This window comes from Camelus dromedarius, chromosome 11, assembly GCF_036321535.1.
Source record: "Camelus dromedarius isolate mCamDro1 chromosome 11, mCamDro1.pat, whole genome shotgun sequence".
In the NCBI taxonomy this organism is placed as follows: domain Eukaryota; kingdom Metazoa; phylum Chordata; class Mammalia; order Artiodactyla; family Camelidae; genus Camelus; species Camelus dromedarius.
Window position 1 is genome coordinate 40272932 of NC_087446.1, and position 7068 is coordinate 40279999.

The window sequence follows — 7068 nt, forward strand, 5'->3', positions numbered from 1 at the left end:
TCATTGTCCAGTGAGGAAGTTACAGTCCAGCTGCTGCTCCTTCTGCTGCTGCTTCTACTTGGAGTGAGTGAAACAGCACAGGAGAGACTTGAGCGCCAGCTCCGCATTTCACTCACTCTGGCTGTTGTTGGCAACTTTGGACAAGTCTGGGAACCCTGCTCTACCACTGCTCCTCCATCTTTGTAAGCGTGTGTAGCTTTTTCTAAAAGAAGTGTTCTACTCCCTTGCTTCTCTGAGTGGGCTCCACAGACAGCAGGGTCAGCCTCATTATGTTTGTAGGGACTGCAGACTCTCACCCCCAACCCCAGATCTATGGCCCTGGAATCTGCATTTTAACTAGAGGTCCAGGTGACTGCTGAGCACACTGGGGTCTGAGATACTGCCCTAGTCTCCCAGGCCGCTGTGATTGCACCAGGCATCTTGCAAAGGTTGCTACAAAACATGCCTGAAAAGACCATCTATAGGTGGTCAGGACTTGGGGAATGGACCAGGGTGGGACATGGAAGAAGACCCTTAAAATGTTTTATCTGTTCAGCTCTAATAAGTCATTTTAAGACCTCCATGGTCTCAGAGACATTTTGTGATAGTCGTTTGTGCATCCTGTTACTGCCAATCACTTCTCCCCTAACTAGAGGTGTGAGATGTTTTTCAAGCCCTCTGTGAATGTCTGGTACATTACCTTCCCGCTGGGTGGCTTCTTTCCTGCTGTCTCTCACCAGGGGCACATTGTGAAGAAAGCTTTGGAACACTGTATAAGCAATTGTCCTTTCCAGCCACCTGTTTTCTGCTGACAACTTTAGGAATTAATTTCTTTACCAAGCATTAGATATAAATCACTCCATTCTGGGGCGAGATGTCACAGAAAACAAAGGGCATTTTATAAAACCACATAAGCATGCATGAGGTTTGCCAAAAGCAGCTTGTGTCCCAAGTGGGACGGACAGGCCACTCAAGGGTCAAGAGCAGAGAAGGGGACTGAAGGGAAGGAAAAGTGAACAGCTTGAAAGGGTATGTTTCAGTGGTATATGGACTGCAGTAATTGGGGGAAGGAGAGTCTGCAATCTGAAATGTCTTCCTTAGGAATGTCCTTTGAGAGTCTAAAAGTTATAACAAGAAACTGATGTTTGCAGAATGCCCCAAACTCCTAGGATTTCATAGATTATGTCTCTATATACCTCTTAATGAAACATGATCTTTTGCTTTTTGCAAAACTGCTTTTTTTGCAAAAGCAATTCTTTTCATCCAAAGGAGATCAAGGCCCTGCCTACAATGCAGCTTGGAGAAGGAAAATTGATTAATCATCCAGATAATCCAAGGCCAACCTCCCAACCCAACTGCCTGCATACACAAACCATTACCATGGACTTTTCCAAAAATATCTGATCAAGGGCAATAACCATACAATTGGGACTTGGTTTAGCAAACCACCTGCCTTGTGACTCTCCATTTACCCTTTGGCGGTGGTTCTCAAAAGGGAAGGGGGCTGTGATGATGCCCCAGGGGCATTTGGCAAGGTCTGGAGGCATTTTTGGTGTCATAACTGAGGGAGCGGTGCTGCTGGCATCTGGTGGCAGAGCTGGGATGATGTTAAACGTCCTAAATGCACAAGACAGTTTCCACAGCAGAATTTTCTGGCCCTGAATGTCAGTAGTTGAGAAGCTCTGTTCTAGGGAGAGAGGTGTGAGTTTCCATTCACTGCTCAGCGCGGCGGTATGGAAGAGATCTGGGTAGTTCGTTGGATCCCAGGAAAATCAGCATGACAGACTTGAGTGATGAGTGCAGATTGCTCCATACCCAAGAGCCAGGGCCGACCACCTCAGTTGTGTCACCATAAGGCCTCCTTGGAGAGCTGAGCCCCCTCATTTATATTTTAGTCTCCAAAGGAATTTCTGGGGTTTAGCTTCTTCCAATCCTGGTACTTGGCATAGATCAGATTTTCTGGAAGGTCAAAAGAAACCCAGGTCATGTCCATTCCAGAAGTTCCAAGTATAAAAATGAAGAAAAGTGAAAATAAGATTATAAAAATATTCATTTATTTTAAATATTTGTATATAAGAAATTAATACTTCCACCCCCAAATAATGGAACACAGTATACTTGAACCATTCACAACATCTATAAAATTCACATAGTACTTCATACTGCCCTATAGGTAAGGTTGTCCCATAATGGAATATGACCTTATAGGTGCACAGTGAAAGTTTTCTTCTCTTTAGTCTTGTCAGTGTGTCTTTGTGTATAAATATACTTTACTTGGAAAAATATTAAAGATCTAAATTTACAGCTCTGTGAGGTTATGTCAGGAGCAGCAAGAGTTCAAAAGCAGAAAATAATAGTTATATGTATATGCATAACTATATATTTATAGTGAAAACATATAAATATTTACTGGGTGTCCTGCATAGTATTCTGAGTTAAGTACATACATAAAGCAATATCCTTTGCTGCTGTCAATCCCATTTTACAGATGGGAAATCCAAAATGGAGAGAAATTAAGTGGTTTGCCAAAGGTTACATACTTTATAAGTAGATATGTTCTTAGAAGCAGGTACGTGAGTAAAATCAGGATTCAAACTGAGGGGGTTAGCTTCAGAGGCCATACCCATAACTCTTGATACACAGCCTCTCAAAAGGAGAGACACAGGTTCAAGAAGACCATGGAGTGACTTTCAAAAGCACATGTGATACCAGCAGTACACACACTGGAGTCAGATGGATCTGAATTCAAATCCTGATTCTGACCCTCATTGGCCATGAGGACTTGGGCTCCTCACTTAATCTAAAACCAGTTTCCTCGGCTGTGACACGGGGTCCCTCCGTGGCCAGTGAGGCCATGTTGGGATCTGAGGATTAGTGAGGGGGTACAAGGGGTACACAGCTGTGTGATGATAAAACTGAAGCTCAAAGAGAACAAGTGCATTGCCCAAGGCTACACAGCTAACCAGTGATGGGCCTCTGGACACCTAGTTCAGCATTCTTGTCACAACATCCATGGCTCTAAGCCATTTCACACAACTGGTCCTGTCCATTCCCTTAACAGCATCTTTCTCAAATTGCCCATTTCAGAGCTGCAGATAGGCTCTGCTCACCTGCAGGGCTAGGCTGCATACATGGTGGTCTGTGCTGAACTGGGTGAAGTGGGCACTAGTAAGTAGAGAAACTATACAGTTCAAGAACAAGGGGGGGGGGGAGTTCAAGTTCCAGGTGCAATCCTGGAGTGTCCACTAGGTGGAGCCACACCCCTACATTCAGTAGGGGGGAAAAAAGTTCAAATTCCAGGCACAATCCTGGAGTGTCCACTAGGTGGAGCCACATCTCTACGTTGAGGGCTTTCTAAAATTGTTTCCAGAGAAGAGCGTGAATTTCCCTCCTAAGTGAGGGACGGACGGAGAAGGCTGACTCATTCACTCCCTTACTCATTCATTCACTAAATATTGACTGAGCACCTACTCTGTGCTAGGCTTGGTGATACAGCAATGAATATGTACTTACAAACCCTGTAATTAGAATCTGAAAGCTTCTCTGCGTCTGTGATGTCTCATAGCCAGGCAACAACTGCATCGTTCTACTCACTCCATCCTTAACAGGGGTCCAGCATTGTCATTCTTACATTTCTTCCTCAAATATTTATTTTGCATGTATTCTCCACCAAGCTCTGCTAATACTAAGCTGAGCCAGGCACAGTCTGGTGTACTAGACAAACACATGCGTTCAGCCTGATTTATGTGACAACAGACATTTGCAAAGGCTGGCTGGAGGAGCCTAGCTCGCGTCTTCAGGTGCCTATAAAGTCAAGTCTTTTCTCCACTGGCGTCCTTAAGGGGGAAATCATAACCTGTGTCCCACCAATCCTTTCTCTGCTTCTTGTGAAGAACTGGATTCTTTTCCCAATCCCTGGTCTCAGGAAAATGGAAATAAAGTTCCCTCTCTTCAAAAATCTCTTCATGCCACCTAGGCGGAGCTAGAGATGGCAGGGATGTGATTGATTTCTTTCATCTGGGACTTTGGTGAAAGCATCACTCTTCCCTGGGCACACATTTCTGCCTTCCCTGCCAGAAGGGGCTGTGTGGGTGTGGGGGGAACCACATAAGACTGAAGTTGGAAGACTCAGGCTCTGACCCCCATTTTGACCCTTACATGTTGTGTGATTTTGGATCAGTCACATCCTCTGTCTGGGCCTCAGTCTTCTATGTGATAAATTAAATACAGCCACCAATTCTTTGCAGACCCTCCCATCAGGAAATGGCATCTTTCCCCACGTCTCTCCATCCCACAGTCAGCCACCCTCTAGTCCAAGTCACATCAACTCCCCCTAGATTAGCCTCCAGTACAATAGCCTCCTAATGATTCTCCCCACACTCACTCTGGCCCAATCACACATTCTACACAGAGGAGATCAAATGACATGAAAACATATGTGAGATGTGTCTGTCATGGCCCCCTGGTGACAGCCCCCAGCCTCCCTACCATGAACTGCAAGACTGTCACCCTCTGGCTGCCCACCACCTTGCCACCTGTCTCCTCGCTCACACTGCTCCAGCCTCATGTCTGGGACTGTGACCCCTGGGTGGCCACCCAGAGAGAAACTGGAGCAGAAAACTCAGGTAGAACTGGAGTTAGAAAGCTTATGGGATTGAAATTTCACTAGAAGACAAACACTGAATTTGTTCTCAGTGCTGCTCAGAAGCCAGGTGAGGCAGAACCACTACCTGAACCTGGGGAAAGGAGTTATTCTAAGAGGCGAAGATGGTGGTGGCATCAAGGAGGAGGGGACTGGGGAGATGCGGAGCTTCTGTTGGAAGTTAAGTGGTCAGAAACCTCAGTTGTCACTCAGCAACTGGACAGGGAACAGAGTGAGTCACCCATCAGGCTGCTGCAACCACATTTGCTTGCACATCTTACTTAGTTTTCCCTCTACTCTACACCTCTAATCCTCCATTAGAGAATAAAATCCTTGGGAGGCAGGGGAGGACATATTCATCTTTGTAGCTCACTGTTTCCCAGACAGAGCTCTGGGCAAGGATAGCAGAGAAAAGGTTTGATGAGTGTCGTGAGCTGCAGTTCTTCTTGCCAGCCCACTGCTGGGAACAGCACCTCCATTTTCTTCTAAAGAACTTTCCCCACTCTCACCTATGTGCTCCATTGAAGGTCTGACTCCTTCCCTGGGTCCTGAGCTGCACACATGGCTCAGGCCCAGCCAAGCAAAACATCACCTTCTCCTGACCACAGTGACTGGTTCAGAAATGGGCAAGTGACCATTCCAGAACTGAGGAGACAAATGACAGAAGCAGGGATAAAGGCAATGCTTTTCTGCTAGGACTGTAAGTAGTAAGGATACTGCAAGCTGGAAGCTGCTGAAGGCCTGAAATTAGCCAACACATTGGAAGATGGAGACAGAAGATGGGAGAAAGGTCAAATCCTGATGACATGGGTTAAGCCCCTAGATCCAGCTGAGTCTGAAGCCATTTATGTCATTGCATTTTTGAGTCGTCAGAGCACCTAAATTCCATTTCTTGCCTATGGCAATTAGACTTGGGTTATTTGTCACTTGCATCCAAGAGTCCTGACAGATGAATGAATGAATGAATTTACCAGAAAATTTGCGGCATAGAGGAAAGGATTCTGTGCTAAAAGTCAGGACAGTATATTGCCATTTACTATGTGACACTGGACAAGTTGCCTGATGTCTCTGGACTTCAGTTTAGAACTTTGATATCGTTTTCTTTTATTCAACAAATATTTATTGGCATTTATTGTGCCAGGCACCACGCTACATTTTTACACTATTGTGGTTTAAGAAACAAAAAACCCCTTATGGTTCCTGTTCTCATGAAAATCTAAATAAAATTCAGTTCTAGAAAAATAAAGTTGCATTTTTAAACACCCAATTTTGTCACTGTAAAATCTGTTTGTAGTAGGAGTCTCTGGCATTTAGGAACTGGTGGCTATTGTTATTCCTTCCTCTCCTTATCAGCTAATACTGCAGGGTTAGCTGTAGGAGGGGCAAGAAACAGAGCCTTGTGTAATGGGGGAGGGGGGACCACATACTTCCCTTTTCAGTGCTTAAGGCCAATAAGAAATCATGTTTATGAGCCTAATTATACCTGGCCCTGAGCTCAACGGTGTAATGGGAGCCTGGCATCAGCCTGGGCCAATCCTCAGGGACTTTTAGCTCCAAGAATAACCAACATGCTACAAAGCACATTTTTTTTCTGGCCTCTGGCAAAGAGACTTCTTGGGGTTAAATATGCTCATCAGTGTTCCCAAGAATCAGGCTTAGAAATGGAACTACTGAAGCTCAATCTCTTTCAATTCATGTTAGAAGGAACTAATAATGTCAACTGTAGTTAGATTTTCATTTTTAAGGGTAATTCACAGCTCAGGCTGAAATGGCAGAATGTCAAATATAAGCCCAGTAAAAGAGTATAAGTTTAGCAGGCCCAAAGTAACCAGCGCCCTGTTCCAGCTTCTATCATTTACTTCATTCATTTAATAAATATTTATAAAGCACCCACTCTGCACCAGGCACCATCAAGGACTCATAAGGGGGCAGCCCCCAGAGAGAACAGATCAGAGGCAAATACTCAAATACAAGCCCACTCCCACGTACCAGGTGTGCATCTGACTAAGCCCAGCCAGGTGTTAATAAATCAGCCTTTACTAATAAATCAGCTCGTGTGCTCTATTCTAAATATAGCCAGGGTTTTGCCTGTTCCAGTTATTACTGCTGCATTTTAAAATGACCTCAAAACTCAGTGGTTTGGTACTTAATACTACTGAACTGTACACTTAAAAAATTGTAAATTTTGTATTATGTATATTTTACCACAATAAAGAATATGGAAGGATTAAAAACAAACCTTAATGTTTTGAAACAACCGTTTAACAATGCTCACAGGTTCGGGGGGTGGTCAGGCTTTTAGGGTAGGGCACAGTGGGGAGGGCTCATCTCTGCTCTGCTCCATGGTGTCTGGGCCTCAGGTGGAAAAATCAAAGGCTGGGGGTAGAGTCTGGGCACTGGAATCATCTGAAGGCTCTTTCATTTACATGTCTGAGTTGAGTCAAAAA